Here is a 20,858-nt window from a genome sequence, read left to right on the forward strand (position 1 = left end):
CTTACTTAATAAACTCCATTGTGTCCCTATTAACTCTAGAATTATGAGAGGGAAAAATGTTTTGCTTTTAAGACCTTTAATAACCTTCCTCTGTGCAATTGGTTCAACTTCATTTGAAATTGTTCTCCTTCTTAAACTGTGTCTAAACAAACTGGTCTTTTTCCTTTTTCCTCTATTCCCTATCTTCATTACTTTATATTATGTCTTCACTAGGTATACAAAGTACTCTGCCTAATAGAATCATCCTCTTTCTTTTAAAATATTTCAAGTTTTTCCACTCATATGATCATCTCCTGATAATTTCATTTGCTAGAGTTGTTCCTCTAAAATGACTTTACATTTAACCAAATTAGAATTAGAATTATCATTATATAATATATCTGTATATGTATACATATATATATAATTACTATTTAATATGACATCCTATATATGCTGAGATTACCTAAAATTGAGGCAGTCTGTATCATATTTTTCTACAATGCAGGAAGAATAGCTTCTTTTAATTGAATGCATAACCAGAAAAGACTGAATCCTTAAAATTAGACATAGTGAGACATAAGAATACTCTATTGCCTGTTCCTTCTTGCATCATGTGAATGCCATGGACTGAACTGGGAAATGAATACTTCCTGGAAACAATGTCTATCAGACCACGACTTTGAGCAAAATGATCTCAAAACCAGTATTCTAAAAGACATGTTGAAGTCTGGCTATCAGGAAAGACCTAAGGATTCAGGATTCCTAGAACATGAGGCTTTGGTCATAGAATTTGGGGCTGTGCTACTTCGGATCACAACCAATTTATTTCCCTTTCCTCCTTAGAGATTCAAGTAAAATGGAGGAGAGAGAAAGAACTATATCTTCATGTATTATAACATAGGTTTCTAATTTTTGAGATTATTCCTTGGAGGTGAATATTTTTGAACTAAATTAATTGTTGGTCATTAATTGGATATGGGTGCAAGGGTTTTTTTCCTAGACATAGAGGAATACCGTTGAAGGGAATTGGATAATTTAGAAATCATCCCAAAATAATTTTATTGTTTCCAGAAATTTCAAATGGAGGGGTAAAATGCAATATACCTGGCCTTCAGCCAATAGGGGCAAGGGTATTCAGAATTATATTTAGAACATCCCTTGTCTCCCTCTTTAAAATGTAAACTTCATGTCTTTAGGTGGTATTTCCTTCATATGTGTATTTTTTTTTCCAATGCAAGGGGCATGCTAAACATTTAACAAAGAATTCTTATTAACTGATCTATTCACTTGAAGACAAATTGAAGGACACATTATACAGTGAGAAAAGTGGGGGCAGGGTGAATAGAATTTATGGTTCAAAGGATCTGAGTTTTATTACTAAATCTCAGATTTATAATCTATATAACTTTGAGCAATTTACTTAAACTTTCTAATCCTTTGTATTAAACTATAAAATGAAGATATGAAAGGTTAACCCTTGCAAATTTAAATGCATGCTATAAAAAACTGGGAATAATTAGCCTTGGGGAATAAAATGTTTAGTGAAGCATGAAAACAAATTATTTAAATGAATGTCACATGAAAATAGACATCTATCTTTGTCTTCAGAGGAAAGATCTAATAGCTAGTGTTATAATTTGACAAGACAAATTTAAATTGAGTATTAGGAAACTTCAAGTAATGAAAAGTATTGCAAAATGGAAGGGCTTGCCAGAAGAGGCAATGGATTATTATTATTATTATTATTATTATTATTATTATTATTATTATTATTATTATTATTATCATTATGTAACACCTTATTAGAGGTCTTCAAATGGTCACTTTCAAGTGTTAAAGAATTTACCTTTCTCCCCTTTCATCTCACAATCCCTTCACTTCATCCACCACTATAATCTTCTTTTCTCCAGTCTAGAAAAGAAGAGGTCTTTCTACTTATACACTCTCTCTGGACCTTTGATCATCCCTCTTCCTCTTTTTTTCACATATTACCCTCTTCAGTATTTACACTTTTCTTCAAATCCTCAATCCTTCCCTATCTATAGATGTTCCTTATTGCCTATAAACATACCCAAAGTCTCTTTCAAGATAAAAAAAATAATAAAAATAAAAATAAATCACCTATTTTCCCATAATTCAAGCCATGTCTCATCTCTATTTCCTAGTCAACCTCCTTACTTTCTGTATTCAATGTTTCTTATCTTTCACTTTCTTCTTGAAGCTTTATAATGCAACATCCAATATCCTACTTTACCTGAAAGGACTCTTGCAAAATAGCTACTTATCGCTTAATTGGCAAATCTAAAGATCTCTCCTGACTCATTCTTTTTTTGTCTCACTGCAAGGTGAGATTGTTTACCATCCTCTTCTCCAAAACATTGTCTTTTCCCTAGGTTTTCATTATTCTACAAAATCTTGGTTCTTCTCATACAAACAGCTTTTTCTTAGACTCCTTTACTGCAACTTGATCCTTGTCACATGCATTAAATGGTTTCCCCTAGGGCTTTGTCTTGGAAATCCATCCCTTTTCTTACTATACTATTTTATTTGATGATTTTATTAACTTCCAACAATTCAGTTATCATATCTAAGTAAATGATTCCCAGATTTATTTAGATAGCTCCATGGTTTCTCCTGTGTTACAATCAATCACAAGTACAAGCTACTCTTGGAAAGTTTGAATTGGGTGAGAAATTTTCAAATGTATGAAAAGGAGGGGGACTGAATGGGACTGACTAGATGAAGTTTTCTCAAGAAGTTTATGAGACTAGGCCTAAGTCACATGATTCCTATTCCCAGAACCAGAAGATCAGACCTTGGACCCAGGATTGCAGGAAGTCATGTGATCTCTAGGCTTAAAAGTTTCTAAAGGCCAAGACCCCAGGTCAGTCACAGAAAGTGATGTGACCCACAGGAAGCAGACAACATTGGTCAATGATGGTTACTTCCTTTTATCTATCTGATGAAAAGGCTTAGGCTTTTTGCTATTTAATCCTTTTACCACTTCCTGTTGGGCAGGTCCATGCCTCCCTGGTATGCTTGGGCCTCTCCCTGCAGGGATTAAATAAATGTTTTTTCTTTGTACCTGAAGATGATTCTGCTTAGTTAATTTGGAAAGGGTATAACACCCATCCCACATACCATAATGTAATACTCTCTCCGTCATAACTTAATTTTTTAGAGTTCCTGGATTTCATTAGGATACACATCAAGTACTTCCTTTTCCAGGGAATATTTCCCAATCCCCCATGTTAGGTGACACATTGACTAGATTTCCAGATCTGATGAAAGGAAAAATAATCTTTCTGTGTTTGAATCTTTCTTCAGACACTTGCTAGTTGTGTGACCCTGGTAAATCTCTCAATCTTGTTTGGCTCAGTTTTTTTATTTGTAGAAAAACCTGGAGAAGAAAATGGCAATTCATTCCAGTTTCTATGTCAAAATAAATAAATAAATAAATAAACCCTCAATTAGGGTCATGAAGAGTTAGATGCAAATGACAAATGACTGAACAATCACCAACTTTTTTTTTTTTTATTCCTTTTTCCAAATTATCCCCTCCCTCCCTCCACTCCCTTCCCCCATGACAGGTAATCCCATACATTTTACATGTGTTACAATATAACCTAGATACAAAATATGTGTGTAAATACCATTTTCTTGTTGCACATTAATTATTAGCATCCGAAGGTATAAGTAACCTGGGTACATAGACAGTAGTGCTAACAATTTACATTCGCTTCCCAGTGTTCCTTCTCTGGGTGTAGTTATTTCTGTCCATCATTGATCAACTGGAAGTGAGTTGGCTCTTCTTTATGTTGAAGATTTCCACTTCCATCAGAATACATCCTCATACAGTATTGTTGTTGAAGTGTATAGTGATCTTCTGGTTCTGCTCATTTCACTCAGCAACAGTTGATTTAAGTCTCTCCAAGCCTCTCTGTATTCCTCCTGCTGGTCATTTCTTACAGAGCAATAATATTCCATAACCTTCATATACCACAATTTACCCAACCATTCTCCAATTGATGGACATCCATTCAACTTCCAGTTTCTAGCCACTACAAAAAGAGCTGCCACAAACATTTTGGCACATACAGGTCCCTTTCCACTCTTTAGTATTTCTTTGGAATATAAGCCCAATAACAGCAATGCTGGGTCAAAGGATATGTACCGTTTGACAACTTTTTGGACATAGTTCCAAATTGCTCTCCAGAATGGCTGGATTCTTTCACAACTCCACCAACAATGTATCAGTGTTCCAGTTTTCCCACATCCCCTCCAACATTCATCATTATTTGTTCCTGTCATCTTAGCCAATCTGACAGGTGTGTAGTGGTATCTCAGAGTTGTCTTAATTTGCATTTCTCTGATCAGTAGACAATCACCAACTTTTAGTATCTTCACATCTAGGACTATTTTAATTCCCTTTGAGGTATCTTCTATGTTCCTAATTACTTACCCATTCATTTCCCACATCTGAAAGTAAGATATAATAGAAAATGATTACTTTTGCCTTTATTTATTTATTTTTTTAATCTTAGGTGGTTTACACAGTGTTTGACAGATTATGAACACTTCCGTGTTGATTTACAGATTGGTTGATTGTGTGATTTCAATAAACATTAAAATTCTAAAATTTCCAATTTTATGAAGATAAAGTATCATTTTAAAGTTCTTAAAAAACAGCATTTGCCTTTTAAAGTCATTTATATATCCCTTACTTCAGCTTTTTTTTCTAACATGTGCTTAGTAAACTACTATCTAATAGGAAATATGTATATTAGTTTTGTTGCTGCTTTTATTGTCTGATTCTTGGTGACCCTAGTTTGGGTTTTCTTGGTAAAAATATTGGAGTGATTTGCCATTTCCTTCTCTGTTATGATTCTTATAAGGTACTAAGACAGTGGAATTAATAGAGACAATAATTATCTAATTTAGCATGGTTCAGTATGATTGATCTGATCCTACAAGGAGATGTTATGGGCTAGAACTTGAAACAAGGTACTAAGTGGAATTGAGGAGACAATGGTTAAATCTAATTCAACAGTGATTTAATGCTACAACAAATAATGGTTTCCTAGTGATATAATGATTGGAGTATACTCAATGCACAGCATATAAGCAAGAAGCTCTCAGGGCTAGACACAGAAGCCCCACAAGCCCACTCTCAAAGGCAGAGTCAGATTCATTCCATATTCCACCTTTGTGCTGGCTGGAGGCTGAAGCACAAATGTTTGGATTCAAAGACATTCAGAGGGAGCTCTTGGAACCAAGGAGAGAGATAGGCCTCTATTAAAGCTAACCAGACACCAGGAAAAGAGGAAAAGAGACAAGACTTTAAAGGAAACAATAAAGGATTTGGACTTTCATCCCTGGCTGCATTTGAGGTGATTATTACTTTGAACTGAAAGGAAGGCTGCCTCCAGAAACCCCCCAAGGAATCTGCTCCCAGAGAACTTTATATTTTAGAGAAGAACATTACATTTCTCCAATTCATTTTAAAGAAGAAAAAACAAATAGGGTTAAGTGACTTGACCAGGATCACACGCTCAGTTAATATCTGAGGCCACATTTAAAATTTGATCTTCCTGATTCTAAGCCTGGAAGTGCTCTGTCCACTGCACCACCACTTAGTTGCCCATACCCATACTATATTTTAATATAAAGTAAACAACAGCCATAGTTCAAACTGAGATGAACAAGAAGAGTCAAAGGTTCCCTCCATCCTTTTCCTAAATCTTGACTCTCAAGTCAAATGTAGCATTTGGAAAGTGAGAAACATTAATGAATTTGTGAATAAAAACATACTCTGTAATAAAGAGCAAAGATGTCCCTACTTCTCTGGAGAATAGAATGAAATAAATTGAAAAAAGTTATTAGGAACTATCTATAACTAAACAATTTTCAAATTCCAGTCATCACTCTATTTTAACTAAATACTTTATAATTAATTACTTTCAGAATCATTATGTTTCCATTCAATGTATACCTCCCTTTATCTGACTTTTCTTGTTCTGTTTATGCCAATTATATTTCTTCTACTTTCTTTACATTACATTTCCTCTCTCCTTCCTAATAATTCATCATTTTCACTGATTTTACTTCTCTCTTTTTTTTTAAATCACCTTTTAGCAACCTTGAGGCTAAACTTTTCATGGAAAGAACTATTTTTTTTTCCCCATGCAAAGAATTTCAAGGTGCACTGCTCAGAATCTTCAAGGCTCACTTTTCAATTTTAATGATATGTGGAATATCCATAGTACTTGTAACAAGCTCCATTACCACTGGGGAAATGAGTGAAAATTCCTAAAGCATATTCAAAGTCCAATTGAGAATAAGGCTTTAAACTGGTAAAAAATTCAAGGTTAATCAAGTGGTGATAATATTCTTAACATAAATATAGGTTATTCAAAATTAATATATGAATTATTTAAGATTTAATTGTTTTTTTTAGTTTTGTTTTTCTCTCACTTTATAACAAAATAAGTGAACTGAAAAATTGATAGTCATTTTAACTATCATTAAATCAAATTAATCCATTTAATGATTTTCAACTATTAAATCAAGTTAAAACAATAAACTCTATTCAATCCCACAAGTAATTAAGAGAACTATGAAACTGTGTATTCTATGACTGTTTGGTTGTCAAGGTCCATGATGTCTGACTTCTAGAAGCTTGCACTTTAACTCCAGAAATATTTTGTTTCAGCCTCTGCATATTTCTTTATATTGTGAAATATACTTTCTTCTCTTATTATTCAATTTTTAGGCATTCTTTACAGCACCATTCAAATATTATTTTATCTACCCTCAAGAGGTTCTTTGTAGGTTTCTTATCCCCTGTGACCTTACAGTTTCCAGATATTCTAGAAATATCAGACCTTGGAGGGGCAAACTGTCTATTCCCCAGACCATATTTCCTCAACCCATCCATTTGTTACCCTGATACTGCCTGTATATAAAATGAGGAAAATGATTCACATCTTGTCTAATTCAGTAAGTTGTTATGAAGGAATAAAAAAAAAAAAAAAAAAAAAAAAAAAGATTTGCAAATCTTAAAGGACTGGGAGATTTTTGTGTTTTTTTTGGTTTGTTTTTCCATTGAGTCATCTAGTTCATCCTGATTCTCCATCATCTTGATCCCATCTAATCTGATTGAGAAACTGATACCCAGACTTTTAGCCTAAGGTAGATCTATGATAGTCAGGCTTTATGTGCCTTGAGATGTTTAATTCCTTCCATTACCCATGTTACAAACACATAACTAGGTATTAGCACAGGAAGTCTCTCCCTCTGGTTCCACAAGTACCTGAAAAGTAGAATGTCAAAGAATTGTAATTGTAGAAATTGAAGTGATTATGGGAGTCAGTCCAAAAGTCATTTTTGAGATGAGGATATAGTTGTTTATATTGCTTGTTTCATTTAAAAATAGTTCTTAGCCTTAGAGGACTAAAGTTTGCATGGTTAAATATTCCTTGATTCAAGAACAAAAATTTCCTAATATTTAAAGCAATCCAAAAGTAAAATGTGCTACTTCTACAATCAAAAACGCCTTTATCACTGAAACTCATGTCAGCAAAGGTTAGAACACATTTGGAAGGAGATGGAAAGTCAATTCATTTTTACATATGAGAAGGAGTAGGTAGTCTTTGATGTTTTGGGTACCTCATTAATTTACTTCAGTCTTGTCATCTTGTTTGAGGAAGTTTCCAGCATATCTGATCCTCAAATTCCTGCTTTTGAATATTAGACTACTCTGCTTTGACTCTGATGCCCTTTCTTTCAAACTTGCTGAAGATTTCAAAAAATCAGTGCTTTAGTGAGCCTGGATGCTTGCCTATTATCTTCTAGGTAACAATCAACTGTGTGTCTGGAAATCAAGTGTTTTGTCTCCTGCACCACTGAATTACAGAATGTCAGATTTCAAAGTGACCTCTGTGGCCTTATATACCAAATTAAACCTTTAAAAGAATCCCTTTACACAGCAATAACTCACATGGCAAGTGGTTCCCTTCTTTACTCAAGATATTTAAAAAAAAAAAAAAAAAAGAAATCCAGAATCTCCAGAAGCAGAAATTCTTACAAATTCAAAAGGAGTAATATGTTAGATATTAGTAAAGTGACAAATTTCTCATCTTTTAATAGATACTTATCCATATTGATTATCATCTTTTTCTGATCTCAATGTTAGTAGGTCTAGTTTAGTTGCCAAGAAATCTTCATCCCACTTCAAGCCTCTCAGCAATTAGTATTGATTTAATATGGCTTTGATCTTTAGAATACTAAAAGAGGTGTTTGATTTTTTTTTCAGTTTTCACTTACCTAATGTCAAAAGGATATTCTGTTAAATTCTAATCTCTTGCTGTATGTAGGTTAATAGGCTGACCCATTCAGTCTAGTCCCAGAATTCATTCAACCTAATAAATTTCTTAGGGAGAAGTTGCCCAGGAGTTTGCCAAGCACTCAGAGAAATGATCAAGGTCAAAAATTGTAATAACTGCTCATATTTATTTTTTTTCTTTGCAAATGTATCTCTTTTTCATTTAGACCTCCATAATCACAGTGATGAGGCAAGCCCTTTAATAATTCCAGTTTTGGTAGAAGTGCTCTTTGGTACTTGAAAGCTAGGTCAGTAGAGGACAATCTTTCAAAGTTTCTAATATGTGAAAAGGACATTAAAGATAGCTTCTGGCAATAGTTTCTGTATTTAGTAATCCATGTGCCACACTGTTGTAAATTTGATATTAAAATAACACAAATAAGAATATGTCACTTCACTACTCAAGACGTTTAAATGACTTTCTATTGGTTCTTGAATCAAATAAAAATGTCTATGTCATTTAAAGCCCTTAAAATTTGTTTCCAATAAGAGACACCTAAGCCACACAGTCAACAAAGTATCAGCCCTAAAGTCAGGAGAATCTAAATTCAAATTTGGCCTCAGACCCTTGACACTTATTACTGGGTAATTTGGTTAATTACCTTGTTCCCTTTCCCCACAAAAATGCCTCCAATCTACTTTAATTTCCCACTATCTTTTCATCTACATATACCGATTATACTCTACAATTTTTTGTCATTTAAGCTTGAAATCTCAGTGTCTTCTTCCACTCTCCATCCGTGCCCATCCCACAAAGCCTTGCCATTTCTACCTTCACAATATTCTTTCTTTATCTCCTTTTTCTTTACCCATATATCCACTGCCTTATTATAAGCTTTCATCACCTAGCCATAGACTATTGCAATAGACTTCTAATTTGTCTTCTTACTGGAAGTTTTTCTCAGTTCTAATCCATCCTCTGATCAGCTACCAAAACCATTCACATGCGTGTATCTATATGTGTGTCACACATATATTAAACCACAAGTTAGATGATGCCATTCCTATTTTCAATCAGTTCTAGTAGCTCTTTATTACCTGTAGGATCACATATAAAATCAGGTGTTTGACTCACTCTTTTTTTTTTAATTTTTATTTTATTTTATAATTATAACATTTTTTTGACAGTACATATGCATGGGTAATTTTTTTACAACATTATCCCTTGCACTTACTTCTATTCAGATTTTTTCCCTTCCTCCCCCAACCCCCTCCCCCAGATGGCAAGCAGTCTTATATATGTTAAATATATTACAGTATATTCTAGATACAATATATGTGTGTAGAACCGAATTTTTTGTTGCACAGGAAGAACTGGATTCAGAAGGTAAAAATAACAGTTTACATTCATTTCCCAGTGTTCCTTTTCTGGATGTAGAAGATTCTGTCCATCATTAATCAATTGGAATTGGATTAGCTCTTCTCTATGTTGAAGAAATCCACTTCCATCAGCATACATCCTCATACACTATCATTGTTGAAGTGTATAATGATCTTCTGGTTCTGCTCGTTTCACTCAGCATCAGTTGATGTAAGTCTCTCCAAGCCTCTCTGTATTCCTCCTGTTGGTCATTTCTTACAGAAGAATAATATTCCATAACATTCATATACCATAATTTACCCAACCATTCTCCAATTGATGGACATCCATTCATCTTCCAGCTTCTAGCCACTACGAAAAGGGCTGCCACAAACATTTTGGCACATACAGGTCCCTTTCCCTTCTTTAGTAGTTCCTTGGGGTATAAGCCCAGTAGTAGTATGGCTGGGTCAAAGGGTATGCACATTTTGATAACTTTTTGGGCATAATTCCAGATTGCTCTCCAGAATGGTTGGATTCTTTCACAACTCCACCAACAATGCATCAGTGTCCCAGTTTTCCCACAGCCCCTCCAACATACATTGTTATTTGTTCCTGTCATCTTAGCCAATCTGACAGGTGTGTAATGATACCTCAGAGTTGTCTTAATTTGCATTTCTCTGATCAATAGTGATTTGGAACACTCTTTCATATGAGTGGAAATCGTTTTAATTTCATCATCTGAAAATTGTCTGTTCATATCCTTTGACCATTTATCAATTGGAGAATGGCTTGATTTCTTATAAATTAAAGTCAATTCTCTGTATATTTTGGAGATGAGGCCTTTATCAGAACCTTTAACTGTAAAAATGTTTTCCCAATTTGTTACTTCCCTTCTAATCTTGTTTGCATTAGTTTTGTTTGTGCAGAAACTTTTTAATTTGGTGTAATCAAAATGTTCTATTTTGTGATCAATAATGGTCTCTAGTTCTCCCTTGGACACAAACTCCTTCCTCCTCCACAAGTCTGAGAGGTAAACCATCCCATGTTCCTCCAATTTATTTATGATTTTGTTCTTTATGCCTAAATCTTGGACCCATTTTGATCTAATCTTAGTATGTGGTGTTAAATGTGGGTCCATGCCTAGTTTCTGTCATACTAATTTCCAGTTTTCCCAGCAGTTTTTGTCAAATAATGAATTCTTATCCCAAAATTTGGGATCTTTGGGTTTGTCAAAGATTAGATTGCTATTTTTATTCACTACCTTGCCCTGTGAACCTAACCTATGCCACTGATCAACTAGTCTATTTCTTAGCCAATACCAAATGGTTTTGGTGACTGTTGCTTTATAATATAGCTTTAAATCAGGTACACTTAGACCACCTTCCTCTGACTTTTTTTTCATTAGTTCCCTTGCAATTCTCGACCTTTTATTCTTCCATATGAATTTTGTTGTTATTTTTTCTAGGTCATTAAAATAGTTTCTTGGGAGTCTGATTGGTATAGCACTAAATAAATAGATTAGTTTGGGGAGTATTGTCATCTTTATTATATTCGCTCGGCCTATCCAAGAACACTGAATGTCTTTCCAATGATTTAAATCTGACTTTATTTTTGTGGATCCTCCATATCTGAATTGCTTTTTTCTATCAGCTTCCAATATCTTTTCCTTTGTCTGATGGTTCTTGAACTTGGCCACTATATTTCTTGGCGTTTTGATTTTAGGGTCCCTTTCAGTAGGTGATCGATGAATTTTTTCAATGTCTATTTTACCCTCTGTTTCCAGAATGTCTGGGCAGTTCTCTTTGATAATTTCCTCGAAAATGGTGTCCAAGCTCTTTTTTTCCTCCCATTTTTCAGGGAGTCCGATTATTCTCAAATTGTCTCTCCTGGATCTGTTTTCCAGGTCTGTTGTCTTTCTGGTAAGGTACTTGACATTCTTTTCAATTATTTCATTTCTCTGGTTTTGCTTGACTACCTCTTGGTTTCTCCTTGAGTCATTCATTTCTACTTGTTCCAGTCTAATTTTCAATGATGTATTTTCTTCACTCACTTTTTTTATACCTCTTTGTAATTGTCCAATTGAGTTTTTATCTTCTATGGATTTTTTTTTCCATTTTATCCATTTTATTTTTTAGAGAGCTGATTTCTTTTTCCAGCTCACTAATCCTGTTTTCCTTGGAGTTGTTTACCTTTTCCAGCTCACTAATCCTGTTTTCCTTGGAGTTGTTTACCTTTTCCAGCTCACTAATCTTGTTTCTCAATGATTTGATTTCTTTATCCACTCTGTCTTTGAATGCATGGGATGACTTCTCCAGGCTCTCTTGCCAAGCTTCCCTTTCCTTTTCCCATTTCTCTTCCAGCTCTCTTGTGAGAGCCTTTTTGATTTCCTCTATGAGGTTCTTTTGTATTGAGGAGCAGCTTATATCCCTCCCAGGGGATACATCTGGGGACAGTCTGTTCCTAGTCTCCTCAGCATTTGAAGTCTGCTCCCTCTCCACACAGAAGCTGTCAATGGTTAGAGCCCTTTTGAATTTTTTGTTCATTTTGTCAGAGTAGGAATTGAAGAAAACAAACTGACAAGAGAAACAATTGGTCTGTTTTGCGGGGGCTGGGGCTGGATGGTATTAATGGGCTTCCTCTACAGACTGGGGGTAGGGCAGCAGAGAGCCACTAACAGAACAGCAATGAATGTACTGAGTCTGTGCTCGGAGGCTCCGAGAACACACCGAGTCAGTCCAGGTGGGGGTTGGGGGTGGCCGGTCTCTGAGAGATGCTGGCTTTCTGGGGTTTTAATCTTCACCTCCAGTGTTTACACCCTCTCCTCTGCTCCTGGCTTGCTGCCAAGACGGAGCATCCACACTGGGGCAAAAGCCCTTTCACAGAAACGGCAGAGATCACACCCCTCCCCCTCTGGTCTGAGTTGTGTGAGCTGCCTGTCTTGCTCTGGCTGCCTGCCCTCATTGTGCGCACAGTCTGATTGACCCTCCCCCGAGCAAACACAGACCTTTTCTGGCGACTTTCAAGGATGTCTTCTCTTGGTGATTATTTGTGGATTTCTTTCTGGGTCAAGCATTAAGTCAGAGGCTTGTCATGAAGTAAGTTCTGAGAGAAAACGAGGAGCTCAAGCAGCTGTCTGCCTCCACACCGCCATCTTGGCCGGAAGTCTGTTTGACTCACTCTTAAAACTTTTTACCAACCTGACCTTTTCCTAATATTCTGGTCTTTTTTTCACTGTAGTTGTCTTTGACAGTCTCAGATCAACTGGCTTACTTATAGTTCCTCAGACATAACACTACATCTCCTGTCTATATATTTTTACACAGCCATCACCCAAGACCATCTCCAGTAATCTGATCTTTATCTTGTCACTGAACCCAGATGACTCTGGAGGGGAATGTATTATATGCTTAGAATATGCACTGTGATAGATACTAAAAATAAAAATATCAGAGTAATACAGTTTTTGTATTACTCTTTCAAGAAACTCACATTCTAAAGACAATATACAAAGAAGTCCAATGGAAAGATTCCATAGGTATACATAAGTTGGAGGGATAATCCTCCTCTTTAGTGTCATTCCCTCTAATGAAGTTACATTAACCTCTGATGCCTAACCATTTGACGGTGTCAAGGACTTGGGTAATAAAAATTTTACATGTATTCAATATCTGTGGCTTTGGCACTAGTGGCAGGAAATCATCTGGCCACTAGAGGAATTACTTCTTAGGATGATGGGTGTGAGCGCTGTATTGAAAAACTGGTCTTTGCAAAGTTCTTGAGTTCATGTTTTTCCACTAGAGTTTAAAGGGAAATGATGGTCAATGTGATGGTTGACTTAGACATGTGAACATCTGTCTTTCCTTAAAGGTATTTTATTACTACTTCAACAAAGTAGCCTAATCATCCCTATAGTGCTTGTTTAATAGTTGACGCAGATGACTGGGCTTTTCTCAACAAGAGTTCTTTTCTTTCATGATAGCTATTAAGTTTATTTCTAGGCAACTCTTGAGAATTTGAGTGATTTTCTCTCCTGAGTTTCTCAGATGTGGTAAGAATCATCTTCTGAATTGCTACTTCTTCCCCTTTAAAGAAACAATGCTCTAGCATTTCTTTTCTAATGGAAAATTCAGAAGTTTCATCTTTAACTGTTTTTGGCAAGGTTTGCAAGTCTTTTTACATAAACAATTATTAGACTAGAACAAAACCTTAAAGTAGCTTACTCTCTGTAAGAAGGATTTTCCAAATCCAAGTCATTATCTTTCCATTGATTAGTAGGTTTCTTGGATTTGTTTATATTTCCTTTATTTTACAAACGATCCCAAATGCTACAAATTTTTATTTGATCCAAGAATCAATAGAAAATCACTTAAACTTCTTGAGCTGAGAAGTGATACATTCTTACTTGTGTTATTTGAATATCAATTTTACAATCTTATACAGATAAGAAAACTGGGGATCAAGAAAACTGAGTGTTTCCCAAGTACAATAATATAATCAGATCATAGATGGGATTCAAATGTGAGGTCTCTGGCTGCAGAACTAATAATCTTTCCCCTCTATTATGTCTCCCCATAATTCTACACAGATCAATGAATAAAAAAGAGTATAATTTCTACAAAACAATACACACTAATTTGAAAAAATGGAAAATAAAATGGCAAAGCACGTCAATGCCTTTGCCAAGCAATCCTCAAAAGGGGATGTAAACCATCAGACAAAACTGAAAAATAACTGAACAATAAATTTGAAATGTTTCCTCCCCCTTCCCCTGAAGCAACTGTGGTTAAGTGACTTGCCCAAGGTCATACAGCTAGGAAGTATTAAGTATGTGAGAATAGATTTGAACTCAGGTCCTCCTGACTTGAGGGCTGGTGTTTTATCCACTACACCACCTAGCTGCCCCAAAATTTGAAAAACATTTATAAAAAAAAAAGTAGTAGCAGGAAATGATTCATAGGAATTGCTATTATATTGATGCCATGAAAAAAGCTGGGAATTCTTCAAGTTTGAGGCAAGGAGAAGGTACATTCCATATGAGGGGAGAGCTCATGTTGAGAATACAACTTTTGGAGATGGAATGTAATGGAGAGTACAAACTCTTTGAGATCAAGGCCTGTCTTAATTTTGTATATGACTTCCAGTACTTAGCATAGTGTCTGATGTGAGGGATGTAGAAGACCCTTACCCAGAATGACTACTCAGAGATCACTCAGTAGAAGGCAGAAAAGTTGTTTATTGAAAACCTCCAGAGGATGAGCCATCCCATTGTGAGATGAGAAAGAGAAAGCTTGTGGTAGGAGGGCTAAAGAAGTAGTAAAGATACATAGCTTTTATACAAGAAATTATATCACAAGTAAGAGAGAATTGAGATGGGGAGGGAGAGGCATATAATTGGTTGTTGCTATTTGGAGAGATTGGAATGGAAGGTTTCTCTTTCCCCAAAATTATCTGATTTCTAAGAAACAGAAAATCAGGCCTTCAAGCTTAATCAAGCAGACAGTGGTCCAGCTAATAGACTAAAAATAGATAAATGTCAAATACTGATAAATGTCATCAGCTCAGATTAAATAAATATGTTTATAGCTGGCCAAGGCTCAAGTAAACATGGGCCTGCACATATTATACAGGTCATAGGGGAAACACAGAAATGATGAAAATAAAATGCAGAAAAAGAATTCACATATTCTTGTAAGTGCTTCACCTTATCTCATTCTATTCCTCACACTGATATTTAAAAATCAAAAAAATGAATGTTGTCTGATTGATCGAGGGGACAGAACTTTTAGGCCTGTTTTACTGAGGTGCAGAGTATGTAAAAAGGAATAAATATGAATTATGAGGAAAGCATGTTTTGTCAGATTTGCTCAAATTCTGCTCTTCTTTGTCTCCCTCATCACCAGTATGAATAGGCTTATAAAAAATGTGTGTTTATATGTACACAACTTTAAGATATATATATATAAGTGTGTGTGTGTGTGTGTGTATGTGTGTGTGTATGTATACACACATACATACACATACAGAGAAAGAGAGACAAGAGAAAAGAGAAAGGGAGAGGAAGAAGAAGAAAAAGGAAGAGGAAGAGGAGGAAGAAAGAGAGAGAGAGAGAGAATAATATAATTCAGAGTTTGCATCTCTAACTTACTTTAGATGTGAGTTATTCTACTCTGGAACATAATGATTTCAACCAGACTTAATAACTGAGAGGAAGAAATTTCAATTTCTTGACCTTTCTGCCCAACTGCAGGTCTTAGCAATTTAGAACAAACAATAGCATTTATTTATTGATTCAGGTCAAATCAAATTTAAATGGTGGCTGTAATCATTTTTGTGAGGGAAAAGCTGCTTATTAAGAGTCCTTTGTGATTACCATTAATTTATTAGTAACCTTTTTTTTCTTGTTAGGTCAGGACTTTCTGGCTTTTTGTTATGAGTGATAATGAAATTAATTTGATTTGACAAAGGCTCAAAGAAAACTTTAAATATTTTAAGAGACTTGGGTCTAAAATAAGGAAAAGAAAACAATTCTCATCTACTGTAATTTCTTGCTTGGATGAACAACAATTTTCTTCACAACCAATGTACTGCTGATCTGGCATGTTGCCAGAAGAGTTCATTTTTTAGGGTAGAAGAAAAAGCTCGCCAGAAATCATATTTCAAGACATGTTTTCAGTGTATTTGTTTTTGAATAGCAAACATTTATTACACACCAAGAAGTAGTATGGTGAATTGGATATAAAATGTGACTTGAAATCAGAAATTGCTGGATTCAAATCTCACAGATGAATACTCAGAGAATGACTATGGGAAACTCACATGAAGCTTACCTGGTTAGAGAAATCCTCAGTATTTATATATTAAATTACACCCTGGATTACAGTCTGAGGTGGTGGGAAGTAGTTCCCAACAAGGATAAAATTGGAGATCTTAGATTCTTCTGAATCTACCATTGTTAAGAATCTGTTATGTGAAAGATCCCTTGCTAGGTTTAGGGTGAATAGAAAAATGAATCAATGACAATGGCTTTGCCATCATTACCATCTAGTAAGGATGGGGACCAAATTCCACATAGAGAATTTAGAATATGGCAAGGGCTTAAGAATAATAGGAAATATTATTAGATCAGAGGAAGGAGAAATCTTTTCTATTTTGGTGATGGAAGGTAGGAGAAGAGGCAAAGCACATGTAATATTTGATCTGGGTCTTGAATGACAGGTACTCTGATAACAATGACATTTTTATCAACTTCCATTCTAGATATTCTCTCCAGAGCCCTAGCTGTTCTCATGTCATATTTTAAACACTCACAGAGGAGTGTTCTCTTTTAGAAAATCTAAGATTCTTTCTCTTTATCACAGAACTTAAATGGGTTTCAGAGCTCAAATGGTAGAACTCTTTCATATATAGGGTCTGTAACTATTGACAATGGCAATCACTCTTTTTCTGGATACTCTGTTCTCTTCAAGTTTCTATAGCACTATTTTCACACAGTTCTTCTACTTCACTGTTCCTTTTTAATTTTGTTGCTTGTTGTTATTGTGATTGTTGTTGCTGCTGGAACTTCATCTACGTCATACTCCCTATATTAGGTGCCTTCAAAGTTCTATTCTGAGCCCTCTTCTTTACCTTAATCTCACTATATCTTACTGGTAATTGTGGGAACAATTATATTTCTGCAAATAATTGTTAGCTCTATATACCTGGCTTTAATATCTCAGCTAAGTTCCACCATGTATCATTAATTATCTTTTGGACATTTTAAGCTGAATGACTCATATGCAAGTCAAAGTCACCTTATACAAAACAAACAAACAAACAAACAAACAAACAAACAAAACTAAATATCTTCCTTCCATCAAAACTTACTCTATTCTAAAATTTCTCTTTACTGTGAGGGAACTATCATCCATTCAATCACTAATAATTAAAATCTCAGGGTCACCTTGCCCCCTCACTCACACTTACCCTTCATAACATGTCTAGAGTTAGATATTATCCTTTCAGATTTTGTCATATTTCATATGCATTCCCAATCCTACTTACACAGGAAAAATCCCTAGTACATTCTTATATCTCCTCACACCTTGACAATTTCAGTACCCTACTAATGTTCTCCCTGTTTCTCTTTTTCGCCACTCCATTTCATCTCCAATTAAATGTCTAATATCACATCATTTCCCTAACCACTCTCTGTTTCAGTAGCTATCTATTACCTTCAGGATCAAAAAATACTTTGAGTTTTTGTTTGTATTTTTAAAGACTTTCATAACATGATCCCTTCTTATATTTTCATTCTCTTAGAAATTATTTTACTCCACACTCTGTAACCCACGACACTTACATAACTGAAACTCTTACATCACACTTGATTTCCCCACTTTGTATTGACTATCTCCTATAAGTAATATTCTCCCTTCTCAATGTGTTTTATCTTTATTAAAGAAAACTTGAATCTTATCTTCCACTAGCGCTTTTTCACTCTCCCAGATTCTTTTACTTTCATCTCGGAGATTCCCTTCTTTACACTGTATAGATCATGAATGTTATTAGTTATCTGTGTTTTCTCTCTCATTAGTGTATAAGATCCTTAATACTATGAATATAGTTTGTTTTATTTTATTATCATGATTTTCTTTGTATTCTCATTACTTAGTGCTGTACCTAGGATATATAGCAACTCCTTAATAATTGCACATGGAATAATTAAGAAGAAACTGTGGCCCAGAGTTTAGTTGACTGACTCAGGGTGATACATGTAACTTAAAGATATAGAGTAAGGACTCAGGTCCTTTCACTCTTGTACTACTATTCTTTCAATCCACTTATCATAGTGCTTCTTTAGATATTTGTTAAAAGTCTTTTCAAGACCATGAAAATTCTCTGATGTATTGCTTGATTTTCTGTGCTTTTATCTCATGCTACCTATTTTTAAATTAATTAATTTAAATTTAATAAATTAAATCAATTAATTAATTTTTAATATACATTGTTTATGGATTATGTTGGGAGAGAAAAATCAGAACAAAAGGGAAAACCATGGGAAAAGAAAAATAAAAACAGAAAAAAGGTGAACATAGTATGTGCTGATTTATATTCAATCTCCACTGTTATTTTTTTCTGGATTCTGATGGCATTTCTATGTAAAATCTATTGGGACTTCCTTGGATCACGGAACCACTGACAGGAACCAAGTGTTTCATAGTTGATCATCAGATGTTCTTGCTGTTATTGTGTACAATGTATTCCTGGTTCTGATTACTTTGCTCATGATAAATTTATGTAAATCTTTCAGGCCTTTCTAAAATCAGCTTGTCATTATTTTTTATAGAACAATAATATCCCATTACTTTTATATAACACAACTTATTTAGCCATTCCCTAATTATTGGGCTTCTACCCATTTTAAAATTCTTTGCTACCATAAAAAAGAGCTGCAAAAAATATTTTCGCACATGTGGGTCCTTTTCCCTTCTTTATGATTGTATTTTGGGATAAAAATCCTGTAGTAGCACTGCAGGATCAAAGGGTATGCAATCTTGATCACTTTTGGACATAGTTCCAGATTGTTCTCTATAATAGTTGAATCAGTTCACAACTCCATTAACAATGCATTACTCGGGTTTTCCCATATTCCCTCCAACATCTATCATTATATTTTCTTGTCATCTTAGCCAATCTGGGACATGTGAGGTGATAGCTGATAGCTCAGAGTTGTTTTAATTTGTATTTCTCTAATCAATAGTGATTTTAGAGCATTTATCACATAATTATAGAAGGCTTTAATTTTGTCATCTGAAAAATGCCTGTTCATATCCTTTGACCATTTATCAATTGAGGAATGACTTACATTCTTTTAAATTTGTCACAGTTATTTATATATTTTAGAAATGAAACCTTTATCAGAAATATTGGCTGCAAAAAAAAAAAAAAATCCCAGCTTATATTTCTCTGTTAATCTTGCTTCTGTTGCTTTTATTTGTGCTAAACCTTTTTGCTAATGTAAAATTAAAATTGTCCTTTTGCCTTTCATAATGTTCTCTAAATCTTCTTTGGTCATAAATTCATTTCTTTTCCCAAGATCTGACAGGTAAATTATCTCTTGCTCTCCTAATTTGTTTTGGTATCATCTTTTGGGCCCAAATTGTGTTCCCATTTTAACCTTATTTTGGTATGGGGTGTGAGATGTAGGATTATGCCAAATTCTGACATATTATTTTCCAATTTTCCCAGCAAATTTTGTCAAATAATGAGTTTTCATTCCAGGATCTGGAGCTTGGGAATTTATCAAATACTAGATTGCTTTAGGAATTGATTATTTTGTCTCTGAACACTATTTTCATGTTAATTGAACATCACTCCCATGGCCAATTCTACATCCCAACCACATTGAGCCAATTTGTTCTTCTTCATGTTGTCTTTACATATATCCTTGTCTCTTGGCAAATAGGAAAACTGAAAACCAGAGTGATAAAATTAGTTGTCTAAAGTTACAGAAAACACCAATGAAATTTGAACCAAGCACTGACTCCAGAGAGTTTGCTTTTTCTTCTGTACCAAATGGTTTCATTTTTCTGTTATTATTCTCTGTGCCTCTCAGAAACAGTTCTTTCTCACCTTTGCCTTTTAGAATTTCAAGATTTTTTTCAAAGTTCTGTTCTAGTCCTACTTTCCCCACACATTTATTTCTTATCTCTCCCAGTTGCTAGTGTCCCTACCTTGGAAACGACTTTGTTTTAACTTTTATATACATTTTGAATTTATACATAAACACACACACCAATGTGTATATATATGTGACAGAGAAAGTGGGAACATAATTCTGAGATTTTGTCTGTGATAATAGGAGTACCTTATTCCCCAAGTAGAAGCAACAAGAAGTTTGCTCATTTATTTTAGCCTTCCATTTAGAGGAAAAATGGATAAAAAGAATTCAAATGAAGCCAAGGGATCTAGAAAGGTAGGACAGATGTGTTTTAAATGAAGATTTTTAATGGATAAGTGGCTGTAAGTATATAGTTATGCCACTTTCATTTAGTAGATCAGTAGCTAAGTGGTGACAGAAGTGTTCTTTTCAAAGAGACCATGATTCCTGGAACATAGAAGGTACTTAACAAATGTTTATTAATTGATTAACTCAAGAAACTGGTAAAATTCTTCAACTTCTTGTGCCTCTGCTTCAATCTCTATATG

Source organism: Sminthopsis crassicaudata, chromosome 2 (assembly GCF_048593235.1).
Source record: "Sminthopsis crassicaudata isolate SCR6 chromosome 2, ASM4859323v1, whole genome shotgun sequence".
Lineage (NCBI taxonomy): Eukaryota > Metazoa > Chordata > Mammalia > Dasyuromorphia > Dasyuridae > Sminthopsis > Sminthopsis crassicaudata.